Raw genomic sequence first — 13,058 nt, forward strand, 5'->3', positions numbered from 1 at the left:
TTTTGGACAAGTTAAGCATTTTTCCCCCTTTGGATAGAAATTTAAAATTTTTGTTCTTAATAACCTGGGGACTTTCATTTTGAGTGTTATTTCTCTGGAGACCAGTATTCTCCCCCCCCCCCCCATATTAGTTCTTTGATCTTAAGTCCTTTGCAGTTTTAATTTACATATTATTGAAAAATGCTATTCAGAATTCTTTTTTTCAGTCATGATCTTCAGTTAGTTTTATTCTTAGGTGATCTCTCTATTGGTTTTCTAATTTTATATTTATTAAATATTCTTTTAAATATTTGATTTTGTTTTATTATTTTCATCATTTCAATTAGGAGACGGCTTTCTTTTTGATCTATTTTAATTTGCAGAGAGTTCACTCTTTACGTGTTTTTTTCATCTTCTTAACCTATTTGCCTAATTCACTGAAGAAGGAAAGGGCAAACCACTCTAGGATTTTTGTCAGGAAAATACAGTGCAATGTTTTAAATATTTGGGCATATCTAAATAACAACAATAGTAACAGTGATTAAAATAACCCAAAGTTCCTTAGTTCAATTCTCTTCATCATTTTTTCCTCCTATTTATTCCATTCTGAATGATTTGTTCTGTTTCTTTCAGTCAATATTACAAACATTGTGATCACTATACTTTTTCCCCCTTTGAGCTTTCCATAAAGATTACTCTTCCTTGGGATTATGCCCTGGGAATTTCCCAATTTCTTCATGTTAGTCTACATTTTTCATGGTTTGTTAAACAGTATCTTCATTATTTAGATTGAAGGTAGTGAGGTTCTGCTTAGGTCAGGTTTCCCTCTTGCACTCCTACTTGGTTCTGAGTGAAGGGGTCAAGAAAAGTCCACTCCTTCAAGAGACCAAAACTGCTTTGGTTCTGGGCTCTTTCTAAGGAATCCCTCCTTTCAAAGAACTCTGGTGAAGATCCCTTTATTAGACTTTGCCTGAGGCCTTTCCTCTTTGTTGCAGGGTCAAAGGATTGCTCTTATTATGGTCTCCAGCCAGAGGTCATTGTAGTCTTAGATTAAGGTCTGTCTCTTGTCACAAGACTTGGGACTCTACAGGTGGACTTCAAGTATGCTAGGACTTAGCTTATTTTCATAGCACTAATTCTTTTCTTGCTTTCCATCTACCCTGGTTGGTCATTTTCAGGGCCTCTGAAAGATTTGGGCATTTTTTTCCCTATACATACCCAAACTGGGTAGTGTCTATATGTACTTATCCTTCTTTCTTTTCCTTTTCCTTTTTTCTTTTTTTCTTTTTTTAATGATACATTTTTAAATTTTGCTGAGAAGAGTGATTGTGGAGGATCTGAGTTCCTCTAGATCCTAGTACACCATCTTCCTATAATGCCCCCTTAGCTTCTAATTACAAAGCCAGCTCGGCCTCCGTCTCACAACAGTCTTATCAGTTGACTATTTGATTGCTCTTCTCTCTGTCCTGGATAAATACCAGTGAATACTAGTGAAGCCATCAAAATTTAGTCAATGGTAGAAAAAAACAATAAAACAAGTATCCTGCTTAATTTAAGACATACAAGTTAGATAGCTGTATGTTCTTTTTGTTTGTTTAGTTTTTGGGGTTTTTTTTTAGGTTTTTGAAAGGCAATGGGGTTAATTGGCTTGCCCAGAAAAACATCTGGAATTCAAAGTCAGGGGTCCTGGATCTACAATTTAGAACTTGGGTGAGCTTAGATTAAAATTCACCCCCTCTGGGTCTCAGTTTCCTAACCTATAGAATCAAGCAGGAAGACCAGATGACCTATAAAACCCATGCTATCTTTAATCTACCATTTTAATCTGTGAGTAATTGGGTTTTTTATTCAAACTGCTGTTTACCAAACTTTTTGCCTGTCCTATAATATCATAGAGTAAAATATATTAAAAAAGTGAAATAATATGGTTGAGTCCTAAGTAGCTTTCTTGGTAATAGAAATTTTCTCAGTCATTGATGGCCTTAACTTCTCTACTTTCTTCTCATTTAGCTAAGGGTTTTTCACTCAACTTTCATTCTATGAATAGTGCAGTTAAAACATCACTAAGGATGAAGCCCCGCACTCCTCCCCCATCCTACAACACTTCAAGGAGACGAGAGCAGTAATCAGACTGGTGATAATATGAAAGTTACTTCATGCTTTTTCGATGAGAGGGGCTATAAAATGTGTAAATGCCAAGTGTCATTATCATCACAGAGCTCGTCTTTATAATGAAGCCCATAATTTCTCAGACATTTACAACAGCTCTTCCTCTGCCCTCTCCCCCCGCCCCCATTCCTTTCCCCATAGAGATAGTTATAATTAGATGAGAACACTGTCCATTTTCCCATAGACAAACTCAAAGGCAATGTAAGGATAGATAGATTGGTAGATAGACAGATAGATAAATAAATAGATAGACAGACGGATAGGTAGATATAGATGGATGGATAGATAGGTATATATATATATATATATATATATATATCTACATTTCTCTAAACATATAGATGCATAAATAAGATATAAAGAAAGAAGGATTGAATCATTTCTCTTTTCTTTGGGTTGTAACTGGGAAATGGGACACAAAATGAATGTCTTACATTACTGTATATAGCTTTGGTGATGTGGCTTTTTGAGCTGTAGAATGGCTGGCTCCCTGATTAGCTGCTCTTAAGGGGAAGGAATAACATTTTGGAATTGAGACTTTTTTTTTCACTCTCCCTCTGTCTCTTTTCTCTCTCTTTTTCCTTTATTCCAATCTCCCTTTTCTTCTCATATCTTCACTTCTTACGCCATTATCTTTCTCCTCTCTTTACAATTTTCTTTATTCTTTTCCACTCTCTACCTTCTTTTGTTTTCTTCTCTCTTTTGTCCCTCCTTCCTCCCCTCCCTTGTTTTTCAATAGCATCATGATTCCAGGGTTATTTGCAAGTAGTTCATTGAGAAAGCAAGTTGGCATTCTTGTGTATGTTCCCCAAGCTATAGTTTATTTCAGTCAAGGCTCTCTTTGGTAGATTTTCAAGCTGTTTACACAAAGGTAGAAAAACTAGTCTATTAATCTCCTTCATCTTAACACCCTAGCCAACTTCTAACTCTATTTCTTCAAACTTATTCTTCCCTACCTCATTCACTCTCTGGTGCCAGTGAAAGGAATCTGAATTGGGCTTTGTCAACTGGAATCCTATAACAGTAAGAAACCTGATATGATTCCTGTCTCCTATTTGACTCCTTTACAAGACCTATGACCTTATAGGGAGCTACTTTGTAGGTGATGGGGAAACAGCACTGTAATAATAGTATGAAAGGTGACATCCTGTAGACTATTGGATTTCATTTTTATTGAATTCAGGCAACTCTCAGAAGAGGAAAAATGAATTTATTAATTATTAGGTATCCTCCTCCCCTTATCCTAACTAAATGTCAAAGCTAATGCATTACCATAAAAGAGAACTGACTGGTTTCTCAAAGACTGTGCCAGCATTGATAGATAACCTGGCCTACTGGATTGACACAGAGAGTCCAATTCAGAGTCAGGAAATCTTGTTTCTGATAAAGTCTAAGTGTATGAGGAAAGACAAGTCACTTAGTCTTTATATGTTCTAGGCATATGGCTAAGGTTTTAAGTTCTGTAAGTTACATTTGGTGGAGATGGTTTTTCCACTGGTGGCTACTCTCATTAATAATCTTCTATGATCAAAAGAAAAAAATACCACTTTTGCATAAACTCTGATTAATCTGCCAAGAAAGGCCTAATGAAAGTGATGAATAAGGAGTGGTCTCTTTATTAGATCCAGTGGAGCTCCTTCCAGGAAGGCACTGTTATGGTGCCTTTCATTTTTAATAAGCAAGTTGGTAGTATAGTGGAAAAACAACTGGGCATCTATTCAGGAAGACCTGAGTTGAAATCCTTCCTCAGACACTTAACTAGCTTCATGACACTTTAATTTATTTCAATCAATCTATCTCAACTAATTTTAAATAGGATAATAATAGAGCTACCTTAGAGGGTTGTTTGAGGATCAAATGAACTAACACATCTAAAACAGCAAAATTCAAGGTAATACACAAATGCTATCTGCTATTTTTATGATTGGTAACAATTTACAAAGACAGTAAGAGTTGGACCATAACCCTTGAAGTTTTTAAGGGACTTTTTGCTTAGGTCTCTGATAGGCAAGTAGAAGCTACAAAGAAAATTAAGATATAATTCCTGTTTTCCATATACATGGCATAAGATAGCTCCTGAGAGGAAGAATAAAAGGAGGGACAAATGGAATAAGTTTAATAAGAGTTGGCTAATGCTGCACTGTTAGGCAATGTGATACTTCCAAAATGAATATTCTGATAATGGGGTTAATCCCATTTCCTTACACACACACACACACACACACATAAAGACAGACAATGTGTGCTTTTAAATGACAAACCATTTTAAGATTTAGTTATTTTGATAGAAATTTAATACAATCTAATAAATAGATTCTTGAATGATGAATCAGAGGATATAGAACATGAAAAAAACAAAAACAAAAAAAAACCCTTTTCTTGATTACCCAGGTCTATAATTAGAAAAGTCAATTGTTGTTTTCCATTGCAACAAAGTCATGTTCCCCCAAACTGTTAAGACTCTGTAAGGTTATCTGTCCTTATAATCAGAGACTCCAGTGCTTTCTGATTCTTTGTCTCCATTTTAGAAAAAAAGTAGTTTATGTTTAGGCTATCTGTTATTACTGGTAGTTGTTGTCAGTGTGCTTTGTATCAGTAGCAAATTTGCCTCTAGGATGTTGCTTCTACATTGCAGAGGTCTATGAAACAAGATAATGAAGCTTGTAACAATTGTGCATAAAATTAGAGCAAATAGACCTGGAGCTACGGATTCAGGTTCTCACCTATGACCTTTCTTCCATGAATTTTGTGGGTTAGGAAATTTGCAAAGCATAAAGTACTGTATAAATGTTAATAACGGCTGCTGTTGCCTACTGCTTCTACCAGTTTTCAACAGTGTTATAGAAAATTGAGGTCTCAAGGGAAGTGACCTGCAAAAGAAAAGTAGAGTGGAGAGGTAATATGGGAAAGAATATTTTGACTTGGAGTTAAAAGCTACAAAGACCAAGGTTCACACATCATCTTGGTAGCAATGGAATATCGAGCAAGTCATTTCACCTTTTAGAACCTTAGTTTGCCCTTGTGGTTGGATTAGAGGACTTCTTAGGGTGCTCCCAACTCTACAGCCTATGATTCTAAGCATAAGCTTGCAAAGGGAAGGGGTGTATAAGCCCAGGTCTCCCAGCACAACCAAACTAATCACTGCATGATGAGGATTCCAGGTGTTGGGGTATATACTCCTCTTTCTTCTACTGCCTCATGGTGTTCTACAAGTGTGCCCAAAAAATCGCTTATGGATTGTTTGCTTTCGTAGGTCTCACTAAGTTGGAAAAGCTTTGACAATATTAATTAATTATTATAATTTCATTTCAAATAATTTCAATTCACATTTATTAAGCTCATATATATATATATATATAATTTTTCTAGGATTGAAGCAAATCAAGAGAATTGTGGGGGTAATCCCTACCTTCCAAGATATTACAGTATACAATATATAGATATGGTATGTTGATTGTTAGAGGACCAATCTAACTACTTCAGAAAAGACAGCACTAATTACTTGCCTTCCGTTTAAGAGACCTTTTGGGAAGTTGATTGTTATTATATAACATATGGCATGGAGGGGAGTGTGACCTAAGTTAATGAAAATATTGTCCACTCATTGGAATTAAAGCATTGATCCATAAACTAATCAAGTAAACTTCTAGTTTAGCTGGGTACAGGGATGACAGTTCTCTAAGAGGAAACTCCTCTACTAGCCTTCAATCTTCCCTCTCTTCATCTCTTTTCCCTTTCATTAGAAGTGGCCAAAAAGAACTCAAGGTGGGCAAACCAAGCCAACTCAATAACCACAATACTATATTATTTTTTGGGTTGCTATAATAAATTTTGCAAGCCTTCTCCATTTTTCTTTGACTTATTGACCTTTATCCTTGTTGAACTGTAAATGTCCTTGGGATAACTTTCCTTAATTGGGCGACTTGTCAAGATTTCTTTGGTTTTTCCCTTCTGCTTTTCTTTGAGTTTCAAGAAAATACTTTTAATAAATATCCATAATTTTATTTTTCTATATATGAATACATAAGTGAAGAGTTGAAGGGAATAACCTCTGCTGATTCAGGCATCTGCAAAGTAGTCAAATAACATCAAGAAGATTAGGGTTTTATCTCTTAGATTAGAGCTCCTAGAGATCAGGCAGCTTAATTGCCTAGTGTGTGTGTGTGTGTGTGTGTGTGTGTGTGTGTGTGTGTGTGTGTGTGTGTGTGTGTCTGTGTGTGTGTGTCTGTGTGCCTGTGTGTCTGTGTGTCTGTGTGTGTGTGTGATTTACTGCTCATAATGATACAAAGAATACTTTTTTAAAAGAAAAAAAGCCCCTATATGCCCCTTACCCATTAAATACCCTTCCAACCCTAGAGCAATAAATGGATGAATGAAGAAATTAGATAAAAAGAGTGTTCATTCCTGATTACTTTGTGTCTTATTTGGCTCTGAGAATAAATGGGACATTTCTAATGAGTGCTCATCATTTTGGCATCCAAACAGTGCACAGATGATGGCAGCCGCTAACCACAAGGGATAATGTTTGCCCAGATGTGACTCTATTTTATTCTACAAAGCATTGTAAATGTCAAACCCCTGGTTGGTCTGCGTTTCTCCATTTACCATTCGAAAAGCCTGCTGGGGAACAAAAGTTGCCAGATACAGAAGTGTAAATCATTATAATGGGACCAACAGATCAGCAGCATCCCCTCTCAACATTAGGATAGCCTCAGGTCATGCTTCTTGAATAACCAAACTCTTTTGAAAAGGCTCCTCTCTGAATACATTTATTTATATATTTTTGTTTGTTTGTTTTCAGGCACATGAATTCTTTTGTAATTAAAATTCTATTGATTTTTTATTTTGGGGGGGAGGGAGAAAGATTACTAAAAGATATGTGTAGGCCACAACAAAGGAAAAGAAGTATGATAAATAATAAGAAAGTAAAAACAATACAGAAAAGTTTCTATAATTATTTTCACATTGTTAGGCTCAAAAATTGAAATGTATAGTTTCATTTAAATATTGCCTTTGCAGAAAAAGTATTGTTTGTTTTGTTTTTTAATGATTTTTCTCTTTCTGTGAATGGGGCTTTGATCTTAGCAGTCATGATTACATTGATTAAGACTATCAATATTCAACTCACAATTTTTATAATGCTTTATTCTTTGTTTATAACCCTCTGAGGCTATGGCACTCCATTCATGGCTTCAGATCCAATCAACTCCAAAGTAAATAATAATCAAGGGGAAAAATAGAGAAAGGTATAATACTGAAGGTAATAATAATAATAATAACATATATAGTATTTTATGGTTTAGAAAGTCTTATATATTATTTCATTTAATATTCATAACAACTTTTAAGAGGTAGGTGATATTTATTATCTTTCTTGGATAGATAGGAAAGAGACAGGTAGAAGGTGACATATATAATCATAAGATTAGTAGGTACTAGAGTCTAATTTTTAACTTAGGTCTTCTTGGCTTCGGAATTGGTATTCTAATCAATGCTCAGATACTGAGGCATCAACAGATATGATTGTATTATTATTATTATTATTATTATTATTATTATTATATTGATAACTATGGACTTATGGTGAGTGGGGACTAAAGGCTAAATAGTAAAAGCTCCCTATTGTTCCCATTAGTCATCTTTTCCTTCTCCTTCTTTTACCCCTCTGCCTAACCTTTCCATTCCATCCCAAGGAAATCTAGTAGTACTATAGACCACTACAATTATCGTAAGTTCCACGAGGGTAGTGATTTCATTTAAACAACTGTTTTATCTTTGACTTTGCATCCCAAATGGGAGCCATAGTGCTTTATACTAGTCTTTTATTTAACAGGTATTTAGTGAATTAAATTATTAAATGGACTTGAATGATGGACTGAGAAGAATAGGATATTGGCATTGAAGATAATTTCTCCTTGCCTTTCTATTTGTTCCCCTGTCTCTCTTGTTGAGACAAAGTATAAAAGTTGAAATCACAGTCTAAATAGCTTTTCACTTTATAACATCTGCAAATGTTAAATATGTTTCAGGAATGTTGTAGAAATTCATGGATTGTACTTTATAATTTCTGAGGTCCCTTCTAGTTCTGGAATTCAGAGATTTGGGTATAACAGCAGCAGCAACAAGAATAATTTAAGAGTGTTTATGATTTGTCAGTGTTGTACTAAGCATTTTACAAATATTTCTCATTAGATCCTTACAACAATCAAGGGTTATAGGTACAGTTATAGTCCCCATTTTGTAGATAAGATAAATGAAGCAGAGATAGGTTAAGTGATTTGCCCCTGGTCACACAGCTAATAAATGTCTGAGGTTAGAACTGAATGCAGAGCTAATTGACTCTAGGGCCAGCACTCTATCCACTGGAGCCATCTACCTGGATTGTTTATGGAAGTAAGTTTTAACTTGTGCTTTTAGAACTAAGATGCCTTTTTGTATGTTAAATAATTTTGCAGATTTCTGCATGTTATTAATTGTATTATTAGTGTCCCTTAATAGAGAAAATACACTAAGACAAAATGCTTCATGAGATCAGTAGCATTTTTAGAAGAATGTGCATTGCACCCACATATTTGGGAACTAGCAGTATATTTGCTAAGGAGGAAACAGCAACCACTTCAGTAGCTTTGCCAAGAAAATCTGCAATGAGGTCATGGAGAGTCAGACATGACTGAAATGACTGAACAACAAAAGTATATATGTGAAACATATCATTTAATCAGTCTACTAGAGAAGACGTTTGCCTTTTATTATAATATTGTGCTGAGTCACTCTGCATATGTTGGGAACCTAAAGATCAAAATAAGAATATATGGTTCACAATGGATTAACAGAACCCTTGTAATAATAGCACAGTCTCCTAGGGATACTCAACTCCCAAGAAGGTTGTAAACCATGATTTACAGTTTTCAAGAGGCTATTTCATATGTTACAGCCTATATAATGTTTATGTGATTTCCATGACTAAATATATATATATATATATGATATAGATAAGTCAAAATAAAAACTAATATTGACTTAGTAAAGTGAACACTGATTTGGAAGGCAGTAGACGAGTTCCAATAAGAATTCTCCCTCCCCCATGTATATATATATATATATATATATATATATATATATATATATACACATACATGTATATATAGGAACATTACTTTATGTATATATATATATATATATATATATATATATATATAGGAAAATCACTATATCTTTCTGAGGTTCAAATTTCTCATCTGTAAAATATGAGATTTGTACAATATGATTGCTAAAGTCCCTTCCAGATTCATGTTTCTGTGAGCCTAAGAATTCTTCAAATATTTTCTCCTGTATCCATCCAGAATACATTATCTGTGATACCCTATTATCCTCTCCGCCAAACATCCTACCATAGCATAAAGAAAAAGAACATAATAAATCAACCAATATTAGATGTTTATTGAAGTAGTACTATGCATAAAATATTTGTTATATGTTTTAGGAAATTAAATAAAGCAGCAAAGTAACACATTTCTTTAGAATTTCAAGATAGACAATGTATTTTCTTAATAATAACTATAGAATGTAGTAATAATATTATCCTTATTTGGCATATGAGGTTATTGAGGCTCAGAGAGGGGAAGAATATAACTAGAGCACATAGCTAACTATTAGAAATGAGTGACTGAAAAGAGTAAAGGCAACATCGGAGGAAAGAATTGAAGTTTTTTTTTCCTACAAAAATTAATGATCCTTTTGAAGATATGAGACATACACATAAGAACAGTTAAATTATAGTATAATTTAGTAGAGGTGTCAAATAATATCAGGTCAAAGGAAATTAAAATATAATTGGGATTTAAATATTTAACAAAATAAAAACAAAGAGTATTACATTTAATTTGTGATCTGTAGGGATGTTTATGTATGTATTATTGCTCCTTATTTTTGAATTTGATTCTACTATAGTGTAGTATATAATAGTTAAATGAACAACCAATTATTCAGAAAGGAAGAGATCACACTGTATGCTTGATTGGTCATGGGAGAACATATAAAGAATAAGACTTGAGTTAGTGAGGTAAGAAAGGAGAATATGAAGTCAATTGAGAGAAAGGAACAATAGAGGTATGGGATATGCAAGGTATTTTAGGAGTGGTAAGTAGATTATTCTGACTGGAAGTGAAGAGGGAATTTAAAAAAATGAGGAAATTTAGTTTGAAAATATTAGTTGGCACCAGATTGTAGAGAGCTTTTAATGAAAAGCTGATACATTTTTTTTCTTTTTACTGCAGACAATGGGGAGCCACTGACAGTTATTCTTTTTAGAACAAATGATGAGATCTAAACTAAGTAACTATACTCAAAAGGCAAAGTAGCTATACCCACAAAGTTTATTTCTGATTAACCTTCAAACTTGGAGAGAATCATGCAAAATATGGCCACAAATATGGAGGAATGTCATAATCAGAATCTTTGAAAACACTATCTCTCAATGCATATTTAGAAATACCTCATGGGGGGGCCTCTTCTCTGGCAGAGGGAGACTAAGAAACAAACATGAACATAAACTCTGCATTCAGTTTGTGCCTTTAAGCCATTGGCATTAATTAAGATTCTATGGCTTCCAAACAATTATGACATAATTAAAGTAAGATTCTTTCTACAGTAAAACGATAAGAAATGACTTTTAGAAACCGTGGGAACCATTAAAACCGCACATCAGTATCAAAATGAGCAATATTTACTAGTATTAACACTATTAAAATGCCTTTTGAAGACAAACTTGGGCAATTATTACTCAGAAAAACTCACATTTGGAGATATAGAGCAGTGATAATTAAATCCCAGTCTCTATATATCTCTCTTTTTGGTGTTTGACAGAACACAGTCTTTAAGAGAATCTATTTTAATGGTACTGAATTAGCAAGATTCTAACAGAGAGAAGGCACTTAGCAGGAAGTTGATGCTCTCTGGGAAGTTCTGTTATTATTATTATTATTATTATTATTATTATTATTATTATTATTATTATTATTATTATTATTGCTATTTTTATTTTTGTCCCTACTCTTTTAGAAGTACCATGGTACAATTTAAAAAAGTCAGGAGATGAACAAATAAGTTATACTGACCTGTAAGCTTTCTCTAGTGGGTGAATCATACTCTTAATTAAAATAGACAATGAGTGCCTAAACTGGATGATTATGTGCATTTAATGGATGGAGCATTTAATGGGCTCTGGTCATTGATTTGAATTAGATGGTGATACTGAATTTGCTTGATCAAAATTCCTTCTGTGAGTTAGGTCCAGGGCCTCAGGTGAGTTTCCCTGCTCAGAGGCTTGGTGTAGCATGAATATTATTCCTTTTTAAGGAAAGTCTTAGGAGAGGCTAAGGACGTCTTGTTTCCTTCTAGCAGGTGTGAATCTGAGCAAACAGAGGGGGGGGAAAATAGAAAAATTTGATTCAAGTGGGAATTAGAAAGGATAAATTCAGGATTAGATGGTCTTCACTTAAAGAGATTAGGAGCTGAACTACAGGATTCAATCATGGTGGTCCTCTTTAGGAGGGATTTAACAAAAAAGAAAGGGGATTCCTAGGTTAGAATGAAATCTTTCGGCTTTCACTGCTAGCATATAAAATAAAGGTAAATAAGGGATGTTCTGAAACAGAAAATCAAGTTCCTTAAAAAATGCTGATAACCTAAGATGGATGCAAAACACAAGAAATAAGCCAGAAGGTTGAGAAGTGAAAAGAAAGGAGAATCATAGAATAAAAATCTAAGATAGGTCCTAAAAATAAAGCCCAACAGGCAGAAAAGCTAAGCTAAGACTGTTTCAATGCTTGTTTCAAATAGTATGCTTATAAAAATAAGTTAAACTGCAATAAAAGACATAAATGACATGGTGGAAATGACACTGTAATGGAGCTAAGTTCTTACCTTGGAGATTATCTAGATCAATCACCTTGTTTCATCAATGAAACCATGGAGGCCTTACAGAGGTTAAGTCTTTTGTCCAAATTCACAGTTAGCAGAACCAAATTCTTTGACTCAACTCCATTTCTCATTCTAGTCCAACAGTGACTTTGAACAAATCATGTTATATTCCTATGGGTCCTAGTATCTGCATCTATAAGTTTCCATTAAGCTCTTTGATTCTGTGAAAACCCATAAAATGTCAGGAATCTTCTTTTTTATTCTGTAATAAATTTGGAATCTTGAAGATAGAATGAACATAGAAGAGATGGAGGCACTTTTAAAGTGCCCACGATGTACCCAGTGCCACAACCAGTATAACATTAATTACTCATTCCATTCAGTTACAAATGCAGTTAAATATTGTCAAATAGGTTCCTAAATTATAGAGAGGACAGTTTTATGACCCATGAAGTAGAGAATCCAACCAAAAAAGAACTGTATTTGATAGAATAGTTTAGGCCTAGCAAGGATGGTCAAAAAAGTAATAGTAGGTATGCTAAAAGACAGGAAGTAATCCTTAGAGGGAAAATATGAGGCCTAAGCTGCTCAAATCAATATAATGTAATAGATATCATATTGGAAGGCAAAATGTCAAAATTTTAGAAATATTCCTGGAAAAGGAATCAAAATATTTAATATAAGATAATATATTTAAATGGTACATGTGTACAAACATACACACATATTTATACACATTTATATTCACATAAATTCACACATCTATACATATTTATCCTATATGATTTATAGTTATATCATCTGAACTGTTCCAAGGAAATTTGAAATTTGTATGCTTTATATTTTGTTTTCTATACACATAGGTGTATGTGTATAATGACACATATACATACATACTTATATACATTTTCATATACATCCATGTACAAAACATATGTACATATTTATATATTATTTCTAGCAATGTATGTGTATGTATGTACATATAT

The 13,058-nt window shown here is 33.8% G+C and overlaps 1 long non-coding RNA gene across 2 annotated transcripts in view; it reads right to left on the reverse strand.

Annotated features, from left to right (window-relative positions):
* LOC141502084 (uncharacterized) overlaps positions 1 to 12,287 on the reverse strand; it is a 60,574-nt gene extending 48,287 nt beyond the window's left edge. For both annotated transcript variants that reach the window (XR_012472391.1, XR_012472392.1), the window contains exon 1: positions 12,073 to 12,287. This is a non-coding gene — a long non-coding RNA (uncharacterized LOC141502084). The remainder of the gene's footprint in view (positions 1 to 12,072) is intronic.
* Positions 12,288 to 13,058: the final 771 nt, after the last annotated feature.

Source organism: Macrotis lagotis, chromosome X (genome assembly GCF_037893015.1).
Source record: "Macrotis lagotis isolate mMagLag1 chromosome X, bilby.v1.9.chrom.fasta, whole genome shotgun sequence".
NCBI classification, from domain to species: domain Eukaryota; kingdom Metazoa; phylum Chordata; class Mammalia; order Peramelemorphia; family Peramelidae; genus Macrotis; species Macrotis lagotis.